Raw genomic sequence first — 14730 nt, 5'->3', positions numbered from 1 at the left:
TTATTCTTCCAAATAATTGCAATACATTAATGTTCAGTTGAATGTTAATGGGTTTTAAGAATTGCAGAAGACTCATAAGATTGAGAGTTAACACAATAAGGCTGAGATTTTATGCTAGTGAAACTATAATTAGAGTTAAAAAAGAAAAGTTCTATACTTGGGTGGAGCATAGCTAAAAGTTTAACTTAATGTATTTACCCAATTAGCATACTATCAGAGGTTTCATCTTTAGACAATACCATAAAAATTAAGGCAGTTTAAACTTGAGTAGACAGTACAATGTAAAAAAATCACCTAAATTAAAATCTACATAGCAAGAGGCTGTCTTGTTTCTTAACTGGGGACTCTGAATTTGTGATCACCATCATATTTTCTCACTTTTTAATTTCAGCCCTTCCTCTTTTATATTGTGTGTGTGCATACACACACACACACACACACACAGCTTGGAGAGGCTTCTAGAGGAGCTGATGAACTTCTCAACCTCTGTGGTTCGTTTTAAGGATGTTTGTCTTTGAATCATTACGTAGGCTATTGATGTGGTACAAATATTTGCATTTGTATTTTATTTTGCATTAAGAAGGAAAGATAATTTTAAGAAGTAAGACCTTGAATATAGATTTTAAGGAATTGCATTTCCTCTTCATTTGCCCTGCCTAGTTAACAACTTTTGCTAAGAAACTTAAAACCATGAAATCTGTACCAACCTTGAAAAGGGTCTCCTTCCATTCAAAAAGTACTTAGTAATGTTGTTGTATGAGTCTGGCCTTGTCTCTGATGAAGATACAGATGGTAGTAAATAGGCAAATGCAGTTGGAGTCTTCATTGTACTTTATTAATCATACCAATAATACTGTAATTTAAAGTCTTTATTCTTTGATAAAATGTTTGGGAATGTTATCATAAAAATATTTATAGTTATGGGCCCAGTGTGGTAGTCTAGCAGCTAAAGTCCTCACCTTGAACACGCCAGGATCCCATTTGGGTGCCGGTTCTAATCCTGGTAGCCCTGCTTCCCATCTAGCTCCCAGCTTGTGGCCTGGGAAAGCAGTCGAGGATGGCCCAAAGTTTTGAGACCCTGCACCCACATGGGAGACCTAGAAGAAGCCATTGTAGTTGCTTGAGGAGTGAATCATCAGATGAAAGATCTTCCTCTCAGTCTCTCCTCCTCTTCCTCTCTTAAAAAGAATATTTCTTGTTATATCAGAAGCTATTGAAATTCTTCTTGGTATACTTTTACTAATAAGTAGCATATCAAGGGCAGATATTGTGGCACAATGGGGGTTTCACCACTGCTTACACCACTGATTGGGGCACCTGTGTCTCATATGGGAGTGGGTGAAGTCTTGGCTTATTTGGCTTCTAATACAGCTTCTTGCTCTTGGGTATCCTGGGAGGAAGCTCATGTACTTTACTCCCTGCTACTCATCTGGGGGACCTAGATGGAACTCTGGGCTCCTGGCTTCAGCTGGCTTCACTCTGGCTGTTGTGGTTATTACTTGGATGATCAACTAGTAGGTACAAGTTCTCTCTGTTTGCTTCTCTTTCTGTCATTCTTCATTTTAGGGAAATGTAAGTTGAGAGAAATCAAATGACTTTCAGGGTCAATGCAAGGAATTCATTCAGTCCTGCTTGGTCTTCTTCAGGCCATGCGCATCCTACCACAAGAGATGGTAGGAAGACAAATAGGCAGTATATTAGCTGCTAATGGCTAGAACATAAATTTTTCCAAAATTTAGTGGCTTAAAACAACAGTAACTATCTCCCAGTTTTTCTGGGCTCAAAATTTGGCAGTGCTATAGCTGGAAAATTCTACCTGGGTGACCCTCAGATGACTGCACTCAGGATGCTGACAGTGACTGGGGCTGGAGCCCCCACTTCTGAGATGTCTCACCCATGTAGCTCTTGGCAGGAGGCCTCAGTTCCTTGTCATGGGGGCCTCTCAGTAGATTGCTTGAGTGTCATCACAACATGACACCCGACTGCTTTCAGAGCAGGATGTGTGAAAGCCATTTGTGACCTCCTGTCTGAGTTTGTACGCTGGTATTTAAGTTTTACTCATTTCATTAGAAGTTATTTAAATCTGGACCACATTTAAGGGAAAGGGTCTTAATCTCTACATCCTCAAGGAAAGGATATCAAAGGATTCATATATATACCACAGAATGTATTAATTAGGTAGGTATTGATTAGGAAGGTGGCTAGGTGGAGAAACAAAAGATACTATTTTTTTTTTTAAAGAAAGATTTATTTATTTGAAAGAATTAGAAGAAGAGAAGGAGAGACATCGAGAAAGGGAGATTTTTCATCTACTGATTTACTCTCTAGGTAGCCATAACTGATAGACTGGGCCAAAGCCAGGAGCCAGAAGATTCATCTGGGTTTTGCATGTGGGTGAAAGAGGGCCAAGTACTTGGGCCACCTTCTGTTGCTTTTCCTAGGCTAGTAACAGGGAGCTGGATCCGAAGTGGGACAAGCAGTACATGAGCTAGCACCTGTTATGCAATGCCAGCAAAATGATGGCTCTACCTGAAACGCCCCAAGGCCTGACGCTGGAATTTGAAAAGCTGATGAGCACTGTATTATCCCTGAAGCCCTCTGCTTGCTTAGAACAATTTACACAGTCATACTAAACAATAAATATAAACACATGTTATTTTTTTGGTTTTGTGTCTCCTTCTGGCTTAAATAGCATTTTTTAAAGGTTATTTTTATTGAAAGATAGCATTACAGAGAGAGAATGAGAAAAAGAGAGAGGAAAAAAAATCTTCTGTCTGCTAATTTACATCCCAGGTGGCTGCAGTGACTGGGACTGAGCTGATCTAAAACCAGGAGTTTTCTCTGTTTTTCTTACAATGGTGCAGGGACCTAAGCACTCGGGCCATTCTCTGTTGCTTTCCCAGGCCATCATCACGGAGCTGGATTGGAATTGGAGCAGCCAGGACCCGATTCAATGTCCATATGGGGTGCTTGCACCACATGTCCAGGCTTATCGTGCTATACCTCAGTGCTGGCCTCTTTAATAGGATTTCTGACTGTTGAAATCCTACCCATTAGGTGTGGTCTTATTTGTTTGTCATTTCCAGAAAGAATGAAAGTTTAAGGAAAGGCCTTGAGGTGGATGAATTTGAAGTTTGCTCAAGGCAAAACAGGATGGTTGAGTGTGCAATACCACATTGAGTTTGGAGTGGCTGGTGTGGTGACAAAGCAGATTAGGCTGCCTGTTACACTGGTACTCATATGAGCACCATTTTTAAGCTTGACTGTTCTGTTTCCAGTCTAGCTTCCTGCTCAAGCACCTGGGAAAGAGCTGCAGATGCTAAATACTCAGGCCCCTGCCACCTACAGTGGAGATCAGGATGGAGTTCTATGCTCCTGACTTTTTTCTAGCTGGCCCTGACTCTTCTTGCATTTTGGGGAGTGAATCAACAAATGGGAAATTTAATCTCTGTGTGTGTCTCTCTATTTATTTTTCAAATAAATGAATAAATGTTTGGGGGAAAAAAAAAGATGTGGAGTTCAGTTAGTACTTACTACAAGACACCTAAGGTTCCAAAGCAGAGGCAAGGTATCATCAACATGCTGTTTTATGATTTCACTGGGGACAGCACATTGGATGGAGCATGGGTTAAAGGAAATTTCAGGAGCCTGGGGTGCCTTGATAGTGTCACAAACCAAAAAGGGCGTATGTTTGTAAGAATTCCACTTTGATGGGCACAGAGCAGTCATCCCTTGGATTCTGTGGGTGAGTGAGCCCACACTTACTGCAGATACCTACATCTGTATAGAACCTACCACGGCCTCCTTATACTTTAAATTATCTCTAGATTACTTACAATATCTAACAGAATGCAAATGTATGTAAAAAGTTGTGTAATTGTTTAGGGAATAGTGACAAGAAAAATTATCTACATGTTCAGTACATATGTAATTTTAAAGATAGTCTTCCACCTGCTGTTGGTTGGATTGATTGAATTCCTGGATATAAAACTTAGAGAAATGGAAATCGGAGTGTATATACTCAGAAAGAATTTTTTTAAGAAAATAAATGTATATATGTATTTACATACATATGTAATATAAAAATGATTAATGATAATATAAGTGAGTTCACATATTAAGTAGACCTTTTTCTACCTTTTTGCTTTAAAAAAAATTGTGATCCGTGTTATAGCAATAAAAATGTTTCTTTTTTCTTTTTTTTATTTACTATTTTTAATGCATTAATTATAATTACATTGTATTATGTGACACAGTTTCATAGGTACTTGGATTCTCCCCACCCCTTCCCAAACCCTCCCACCATGGTGGATTCCTCCACCTTGTTGCATAACCACAGTTCAAGTTCAGTTGAGATTCCCCCATTGCAAGCATATACCAAACATAGAGTACAGCATCTTATTGTCCAGTCAGGTTCAACGGCTTCTCAGGTATACCCTCTCTGGTCTGAAGACAGAGCCAGCAGAGTATCATCCCGATCAATTAAAAGCTCCAGCATACCATCAGCAAAAATTTACATCATTATGGAATTAATTGACATAGTAATGAGTAACCAATATGTTAAAAGTAAATGCGAGTTCTTAACCACCTTCTGTGACCACCTCATTGACATTTCAATTTTAGTTTATACACAACATATAACATACATAACATAACATGTTATACATAACATCATATCATCTTAAATTAGCAATAAAAATGTTAATCTCAAGGAGACGTAAAAGGAAATTAATTCTAGAACTCATTCTATTTTTGTTCAGTGTATGTACTTTACGTGGTATGATGAGACTGGTCTAATAAGGAATAGAAACAGACTTGTGATTGTGTAATAGCCTGCAATTATTTTTATGGTTATTACATTCCTGTCTTCTTATGCAATATTTACAGTGTGTATGTGTAGCAAGGGCATAAAATACAAGTTTGAACAGTCTTAACTGTAAATCAGAACCAAGTCACGCAATGTAACATTTGTGAAATCCTTTGGCTAATGCAGTCTACCTTAAGAATACATAAAATACAAAGTTTACAACTCTGGTAAATTGGGATTTTACATCTAAGTTCTAAAGCCTAATTGTACTCACCCTATCATTAAAGATTCACCAAGACAATTTGATATGGTTTAATTGTGAATATGGTGACACGCTCTTACATGATGTTTTGAAGAAAAAGTGTTTTATATTTTATATGAGTGTGATGGGAATTTTTAAGTAGATATGGCTACAAAAGATTGTGACTCAATCTGAAAGCATGACCTATGGAAAGTCATCAACTGTGCAGAATGAGTTTTTCAGATGACAGATCTTACTTAGAAAACCTGCCAATGAAAGACAGAGAATGCTAAGAAAAAAAAGAATCTCGTTGACTTTCAGCATATGGCCTCAACACTGACATATCTTATAGTTTTTAGTGAATAGCAACTTAAAATAACTGGGTTGATGAAGACCAAAAAAAAAAAAAAGTTGCATGAATTTTAAAACTCTGCTTTGAGTTTTTTTTCTTTCATTTTGATTTTAAAGGGTGTTTTAATGTAGAGTAGCTATTTATGTTCAAGAGAATGCTGAAGGGGGTGTTTCTTAGTTCACCTTTCAGGATAATAGAGATTCCTAGCACACTGAAGATACAGATCTCTAGCTGTGTGCAGTAGGCGTGAGGAAAGTCCTATTTCATCCATCATCCTGATGCCTGGATCAGTTGGCTCCCTGTGTTTATCACAGTTAGACTCCCAGTGTTTATTCTTTTCTTTTTATTTGCTGCAGTCCTTTCTTTTTTATGCTCATGAATTCAAGCATTTCAGTGACTACAATAAAGGGGTCACTGTGATTTGTGTCACATCTGATATATTTCTTCAGTAGTGGGCAATTTCTATAATATATCTGAATGTCTGATTGTTATCGCATGTATCTTTTTTCACTCTCATTTGGAATTTAATGAATACTTACTGTGTGACAAGCACTATACTCCAGAATTCTCTACTTTACAGGGCAATCATGTCTGATGTATTTTCAGATGTCTTTGGAATGTTGATGGAATATAATCGGTCGAAGAATTTGCTTACAAGTAAAATCTACTTGAAACCTTTCATTCCTTAAAATGGAACTGATTCACAGAGGCAATTCCGAGTGAGCTTCTTTTTTCCCACCATGGGTAGAAATTGTGGCGCTAAGTTGGAAAAGCATTGGCCCAATGGGAGTATTGACTCCCAGTTAACTGGGAAGCCTGGACAAAGGCAGACACACACTATAATGCCGGTGTTACAGCTTTCTGCTTACTAATTGCATGCCTTGGTTTCCTCATCTCAAGGAAAAATAATAATAAAACAAATGAGAATACAGTTACCTGCTTCCAGGAGTGACTTGAAGAGTACTTATCAACTAGTAGCAGTTAGTTCAGTGAGTACCATAGAGCCCTCTATCAGTGTTTTCTGTTATGATTCTCGTCATTCTGATAGTTATAAAAAGTCTTATAATGACAGAACAAGTATTTGCTGATTGCCCGTACAAGTGGCTAAAACTTACACAACAAATCCAAGTTTAGGTGTTATGGGAAATAAAGTTAAAAAAGTTAGACCTATTCTTCGGAACTGTATCAACAACTGTACTCAAAGCACTTTTTCACTCTGGTTTTCTATATTCTAGGAAAAATTTAAAAAATGCACACAGCAGCTTTCTGGTGTCTGCTTCTGCCTGCTCTTGAGTGCTATGAAACTGTCCCCTTAGCTAATTTGACAAATTTCTATCCATGCGTGCCTTCTCTAATGCTCTGTGCCTCTTTTTCTCTGTCCCATCGCCAATTCCTGGCCTCTCAAAAAACCCAAAGAACTTTTTCTTTATTCAGTTAAAAAGAGAAAGAAACACCGTTTCTGACTGCCCTAGCTCCAGCTCCAAAAAGGCTTACTGATTACTGTAGTCTTGGAAGTACTTTCCTTCCCTATCAATCTTAAGTTGTCAACAGTGTGACTTTGTGATGAAAGATATATTTCTTTAAAAGGTTGGGTATACATTTCTCTCTATGTATGGACACTTAAAACCATCAGAACTAAACAGCCTTTCATATATAAAATTCATTGAACATTGCTTTTAAGTAAAAAGATTTGTGTATCTTGTTTCTTTCCCTCTTAAAAATAAATACATATTTAAAATAATAAAAACGAGACTTTGGCCCAACAATTTTGACAGCAGTTGTGATGCCTGCACCCCATAGGAAAGTACTGGGTCCAGGTTATAGCTCTCTTCCCACTTCCTGCTTCCTGTGACTGTGAACCCTGGGGGAGAGTGGTGCTGGAGCATGTGGGAGATCTTGACTAACTTCTTGGCTGTCAGCTTTGGCCTGGCCCACTTCCAGCTGTTGCAGGCATTTGGGGAGTGAACCATCACATGGGCGCTCTGGCTTGCAGGCTGACTGTTGACCTGTCCCTCAAGGGAAGAAAATAAATAAAAATTTTAGAAAGCTTTGTGTGTGTTCATTTTTGTTAGATATTGAAAAAAGATGCTAAGTCACGCAAAAGCCCTGGATAATAATTTAAGCTTCTGGTCAAATTGCTGTTGTTTAGATTACATGCCCAGCATTTTCTGTATAACCTTGGTAAGTTACTCAAAGCTCCTAAGCCTTAGTTTCTTGAATTTAAAATGTGAAATAAAAATGTAAAAACCCATAAAATAGCACCCCCTAAAAAGATCATTATTAATGTTATTTGTAATTCATATGTTATTTGTTAGTGGTAATTTCCTGCTGATTTTCATCGACATTGCTGTGTTTTGTGGATTTACTCATTCTTTAAAAAAGTTGCGTAGGATTCAAATTTCCGTTAAGTGAATGTGCCACAATTTACCATCGGGTCTTTACTGCTGGATATTAGGAGTGTTGTCATTGCTTTTGAGGGGAGTGCAGCAGTGAATGTCCATGACAAACATGCATAAGTCTAACTGCTTATTTAGGATGAAGCCTTAGAAATGTTATTGCTGCATGGATCAAGGAATTTCCCAGAATTTATGCACAAGCATAAGTATGCGCCTGCACACACTCTCTCTTTCTCTAGCGCTGTCTCTCTCTTTCTCTCTTCCTCTCTCTCTCTCTCTCTCTCTCTCTCACACACACACACACACATGCACACACACACACACGTTTTTCCAGTCTCAGTAAATTCTTCTTCCTCACCCACCCATCTGTCCTTTGCGTAGTAGGATAGCTACTACGCAAAATTCCTGACTCCTACCCACTAGATTGTAGAACTCTCCTTCTGCCCTCAGTTGTGACAATAAGAAATATGTCCACACATTACAGAATGTCACCTGCAGGATAGCACTGCCCCTGATTGAAAACCACTATTTATTCATTCACCAGACTGAGTAAATTAATTCTGAAATTAATCTCAGACTAGGGTTTAAGAAACAGGATATAAATGTGTCCATTTGTAGGTTTGTCTCTGTATGTATGTGAATAAAGCAAGATTTCTCCCAGACCCCATTGAAGAAATGGTGCCATATTTATTTAGTAATAAATCTTCCAAGGATCGATTTACCTATCACTGGACTTTTCCATGTTTTTTTTCCTTACTGACTTTCCTTACTGACTTAGTAGGAGTGAGCAGATGAGCACTGTGAAGTGCTTAAGGGAGGGAGTTGGTCACAGATTCAGACCTGGGCCTGGAGAAGGAGCTGTGTTCCATACCTGGAGAATATTCCCTGGGGGGAGTTAGGGTTTTCTAGCTCCTGTTTAAGGTGGAAGTTTTCCCTGAGAATAGTAAGCTTTCTTTATACTTATAGCGAAATAATCTGTGTAGTTTTGAGGAAGAGAAAGATACAGACCAGAAAAAAATGAAGGCACTTCCTTAGAAATATTTTTAGAAGTAATAATATGTTTAGAAATAATAATAAAAACTTGAAATTTTTAAAAAATTGAATTTTTTAAAAAATAAAAATTTTGAGGAATATTTTTGGAAATAATGAAGGTATTTTTAGAAATCATAAAAAAATATTTAAAGGCGCTTTGTTAGTGTCTAGGAGAGTCACAGACTTTTTTTTCTATTTAAGGATCTTTGGGAACATTGAACTCTAAAGATTTTGCATACTACAAAATCTTAAAAAAACAGCTATTGTTCTTGTCTGCCTCTATTTTTAACCCTAAGCACACCCAATAGAGCCTATGGGCACTCTGACAGGCAGTACTCTTTGCTTGATCACTACCTAAACTGTTTGGATCTCACAGCATGTACAGGATACAGGATCATCTCCACTAGATTGCACTTCCTTGTAAACGCTGAGCAGGCAGAATTTTTTGTTGTTATTTTTTGAAAATGTAGCTTGACTAAGCCTTCGGGTTCCTAAGCAGTTAGCAGTGGAATTGTACAGCATTGGGGCCCCACCCCTATAGTAAACAGTGACTCCCTGGTACATAATAGCTCCCTTTCTAAAGCAAGGGAAATTTATACTTAGGTAAAAAAGGATGAAAGGTTAAGTTGTAAATTACAGGTTAAGGATCCTGTAACCAAAATGCTTGGGACTAGAATTGTCGTGGATTTGTTTTTTTTCTGATTTTTGAAATATTTACATTTTCATATTGAGATTTTTTTGGAGGAAATAGGATTGAAATCTAAGCATGATATTTACTTATATTTCATACAGAGTTTATACATCTAACTTGAGATAATTTTTTAGTGTGCTTGTGTTTTGACAGTGACCTGTCATGTTAGATGAGGTGAATTTTTCCAAGCGTGACATCATGACAGTACTAAAAAAGTTTAAGAGCTTGGATTTTAAAAATTTTTTATTGATTGATTTTATTTGATAAACAGAGAAAAAGAGGATCACCCATGTGCTGATTCTCTCCCCAAATGGCCATAACAGCTGAGATTGGGCTGGACTAGAATCAGGAGACAGGAAATAACCCAGGTTGTCTCCTGTGCGAATGGTAGACATCCTGCTATGTGAGCCATCATCTGCTGTTTTGCAGGTATACAGTAGCAGGATGCTGGAGTATAGAGTAGGTCTGGATCTTAGACCCAGGCACTTTAGGTTGAAATACCGTATTGTACTACATGGCATCTTGGCTGCTGCATCAAATACCTACCTTTATAATATGGGTTTTGAATTTAGGGATGCTCAGCCTGTATAACGGCTATAAAAACAAAGATTCTGTGTGTATGTATGTGTGTGTACCTGTGGGCATTGTTTCTTTTTAGGGGACACAAACTAGCTTCACGTCCTGTGAAAGTTTAGTATTTTGTAATTTTTGGTAGATGTAGAAACTGGATCTGACAAATTATTCATGTTTAATATGCAATATTTGCCACATATTTCAAAAGTCACTGGAAATAATGCATTTAAATCAAATATAGTACTTTTTTAGAATTTATGATTTCTGAGCCTGGCATGGTGGCTCAGTGGCTAAAATCCTCACCTTGTATGCACCAGGATCCCATATGGGCTCCTGTTCTTGTTCCAGCTACTCTGCTTCCCATCCAGCTCCCTGCCTGTGGCCTGGGAAAGCAGTAGAGGATGACCCAAGGTCTTGGAACCCTGCACCTGCTTGGGAGACCCTGAAAAAGTTCCTGGCCCCGGCTTTGAATTGGCTCAGCTTTGGCCTTTGCAGCCATTTGGGCAGTGAACTAGCAAACAGATTTTTTTCTCTGTCTCTCCTCTCTGTAAATCGGCCTTTCCAATAAAAATAAATAAATATTATTAAAAAATGACTAAATCTTCAGAAAGAGAATTTGTGATTTCTAAAATTGCAATAGAATTGTTATATCATTTGAATAATACTTCCTATTTTTCTTTTATTTGTATAGTTTGTATTATAGATTATTAGATTTAATTTAAAAATTTAAGGCAGTGCATTTTATGCTTTTGTAAAATGGCTGATTTTAAGGTTTTTTTGTGGGAATAACTCCTATTGCAGTAATTTAATATAGTTTATATAAATAATTTAAATGTGATATGATTACTTAAGAGCTACAGAATAGGTGGAGAGACAGAGGTCTTCTATCTGCTGGGATGACTACAATGATCAAGACTGGGCTAAGCCAAAGCCATGTCATTAGTAGGAGCCAAAGCACTTGCACCATTAGCAGAGAGCTGGATAGGAAATGGAGCATCCAGGATTTGAACCAGCACCAATATGGAATGTCAGTGTTACAGGCAGCAACCTTACCTACTAGGTCACAATGCTGACCCCACTTGATGTTTTTAATAGAAAGTTTTGTCAACTCTCTTTTTCTGTTGACTTTGTATGAAGGTATTTCCATATCAAGCACACTTCAAGGACAGACTGCATGCATTATTCGTTAATGTATCTGAGTATCATCAGTTCATTATTGTATATGGTTAGTAAGGTTTATCAACTTAATACATTCGTTTGTTAGTTGGCTGTTGGTGGTGGAAGTCAATGACTTAGAAAATCTGTAAATATTTTGGCAGATTCTGCTGTCTTTCATTTTAAGAGTTCTTGCCACATTCTTAGCCTTTGGATCTTGGAGACAAACACTAAAATTACTCAGAGCTTTGCCTACTTACTGACAATAGAATTCAGTATAATTAGTAATTACTGGGGATGAAGAGGCTAGTTGAGTATAAAGACCTAGATGTTTATAATAATAAAGCATAACCTTCTCTATTTGAATATCTTACAGAATATTTCAGGAAGGTATCTCCTCTTTAAGAACTAAAGTTTTAAGAGATGACTGCTTCTCTCTGTTCTTATCTGTTTTGTGAATTTAAAATATTTTATAGCATTAAAAGATGCTACTAAAATTGTATTAACTTCTGGCTTTTATCCCATAGCATAATTATCCTTGATTATAGACTTCAGAAGAGGTATTGCACTGAGGAACTGTTTACTTCACAAAAGAATTTCATGTAAGTTTCTAGGACTTACATTCTAAGATTTAAGGCTGTGCTTTTTAAAGTAATTTAATGCTAAATAAATGCTATTTTCAGAGAAAGTTTTAAATACATTTTTTATTGTTACTGCTAAGGACAGTAATCTCCAGTTTTATATACCAGACATTCTTCAGCATTGGTTCTTGTGAACACCAGGATGTCTAGCAATACCTTCTTTGGTCATATCTCTTTAGTTCCTTTCCTGTCTTCCCTACCATTTCTCCAGCCCCACCGAAAAGAAAATGCTCAGGAGATAGAACCTAAGTATCATATCATGTTATCAGGCTTCTTTTCTTCACTTCTCTGGCGTGCCAGTGTGTTGGGATGGAATCATAATGTGAAGTGTGGTTTCTATGAAATCCATTATTATGTCAAGAAAATGAAGTACTAGTGAAGATGAATCTAAGATCACTCCGTGGGTTTCTGGCTTGAGTACCTAGAAATAGTGAAGACATTTACTGACATAAGCAGGTTGAGGGTTTGATTCAGAATCTAGCTTGAATGTGTTGATTTGGCACTGCCTTTTAGACATCTAGATAGAAGTAGGTGTCTAACAGATGGGGTATGTAAGTCTGGAGTTCAGTAAAGAGGTTGAGGTGACACCACTTATCCCATTGGAATGGCTGCGATCACCTGAGAAGATAAACAGAAGAGTACTAAGGCCTGAGGATATTAGGGATGTAAGCAAAGAAGTCAGCATAGGGACTGGGTGAAGATCGTGGATGAGAGGGTAGAAAAACCAGGAGAGAGCTGGCTTTTGGGAACATAAAGAAAGGGTGGTACAGAAGGGAGCTTGGTCAGCTGAGTCCAACGTTGCTTAGCACCAAGAGGTAAAGAAAGTGTTTAGAGTATGGTAACTGCCTTACTTGTTCCTCATGCATTCATTCTGCCCCTTTTAAACTTTTTTTTACTTTTATCTGAAGGGTAGAGTTATAGAGAAAAGAAGAGGAAAAAAAAAGAAAGAGAGAGAGAGATCTTCCATCAGCTGGTTCACACCCCAGATGGCACAAAGGCCAGGGCTGAGCCAAATCAGGAACTTTTTCTCACTATGTCATGTCGGTTAGAGGCCCAAGGCCTTGGATTCCCTCTTGTTATTTTCCAGTCCGTAAGCAGGGAGCTGGATGGAAAGTGGAGCAGCAGGGACACAAACCAGTGCCCGCATGGATTGATAGTGCTGCATCAGAAGCTTAACATATTGTACCGTCACACCAGCTGCAGTCATGCATTCATAAAAAAATTTTTACATATACATGTTTGCATTTTATTTGAAAGGCAGAATGATGGAGTCAGAGATCATTCATCCTCTGGTTCATCCCTGAATGTCAACAATAGCTGGGGTTGTATGAGGCCAGAACCATGAGCTCCAGAATTCAATCTGGTTGGTCAATGTGGGTTGCAGAAACCAAGAGCTTGTACTGTCATCTGCTGCCCCTCAAGGTATGCATTAGCAGGAAGTTGGAATGAGAAGTGCCGTCAGAACCCAAATACTCTGATATGAGATATAGACATAGTAAGTGGAATCTTATACATCAAACACTTACTCCCTCATTTATTCGTTTATTTGTTGATCATTAAGCAGTTGATTTTCAATTAGGCTCATTTTGCAGTTATTTATATTTGCAACATGAACTAATTTTTCTTCTCTTGTTTTCATGTCAGTTAAACACATAAATTAACATATGTTCTCAAATAAGTTCAGGAACATTGATCTTAACTTCTCCATCCACTTACTTTTTTTTAAGATTTATTTATTTTATTACAAAGTCAGATATACAGAGAGGAGGAGAGACAGAGAGGAAGAACTTCCATCCGATGATTCACTCCCTAAGTGAGCCACAGCGGCCGGTGCGCGCCGATCCAATGCCAGGACCAGGAACCTCTTCCAGGTCTCCCACATGGGTGCAGTGTCCCAATGCATTGGGCCGTCCTCAACTGTTTTCCCAGGCCACAAGCAGGGAGCTGGATGGGAAGTGGAGCTGCCGGGATTAGAACCGGCACCCATATGGGATCCCGGGGCATTCAAGGCGAGGACTTTTAGCCGCTAGGCCACGCCGCCGGGCCCCATCCACTTACTTTTAACGGAGAAATTTACAGTTTAAAAAGTAGCAGTAAAAATCAGCTCTCTCTCTTTAAAGATTTATTTATTTTTATTGAAAGGTTTAAGGAGAGAAAAGGAGAGTCAGAGAGAGAGATGGAGAGAGAGAGAGGTTGTCCACCTGCTGGTTCATTTCCCAAATGGCTACAATGACTGGAGCTGGGCAAATCCAAAGCTGGAGTCCTGCAGCTTCTTTGAGGTCTCCCACGTGGTGCAGGGGCTCAAGGACTTGGGCCCTTCCCTGCTGCTTTCCTGGGCGCATTAGCTGGGAGCCCAATCAGAATTCGAGCACCCGGACTTGAACTGGCACACATAGGGATGCTGGTACCACAGGTGAAGGGTTAACATACCACTCCATAGCCCCAACCTCTAAAAATCAGTTTTCAAGATGTCATCAAACTTGCCAGAGTTTCCTCAAAACAGACTTTTCAGAATTGTGACTATCTGAATGATGGAGAAGGGAACATGAGGGGCAGAGGCCCCGCGGGTGCTTCCTTCTGCATAATGAGAAGGTTGTTGTTTATTGTATTCTGTCTGGACTATTTTATCTAAGGGAAAAACAATGAAACCCTTGCTTATGTTTCTAGGGAGAATCATTAGCATTTGACAATCTAATGACAATGTTTATTCATTGTCTTCTTATTGAAGTGTAAGTAGGCAAGAATTTGAAAAAGGTAAAAATAAAAACTTTTTGCTATCTTTTTTTAGGAAATAGAACTTGCTAAAGAACACTTTCATGAATTGTTATTTATATAAGCCTTT

General features: G+C 38.3%; 1 protein-coding gene across 1 annotated transcript in view; it reads left to right on the top strand.

The window, feature by feature from the left end:
- The window catches only part of BABAM2 (BRISC and BRCA1 A complex member 2), a 436262-nt gene that overhangs the window by 170760 nt on the left and 250772 nt on the right, over positions 1 to 14730 (top strand). The window lies entirely within an intron of this gene.

Source organism: Ochotona princeps, chromosome 8, assembly GCF_030435755.1.
Source record: "Ochotona princeps isolate mOchPri1 chromosome 8, mOchPri1.hap1, whole genome shotgun sequence".
NCBI classification, from domain to species: Eukaryota; Metazoa; Chordata; class Mammalia; order Lagomorpha; family Ochotonidae; genus Ochotona; species Ochotona princeps.
The sequence above is the reverse complement of the archived record's forward strand: the minus strand, read 5'-3'. Positions and strand labels throughout refer to the sequence as shown.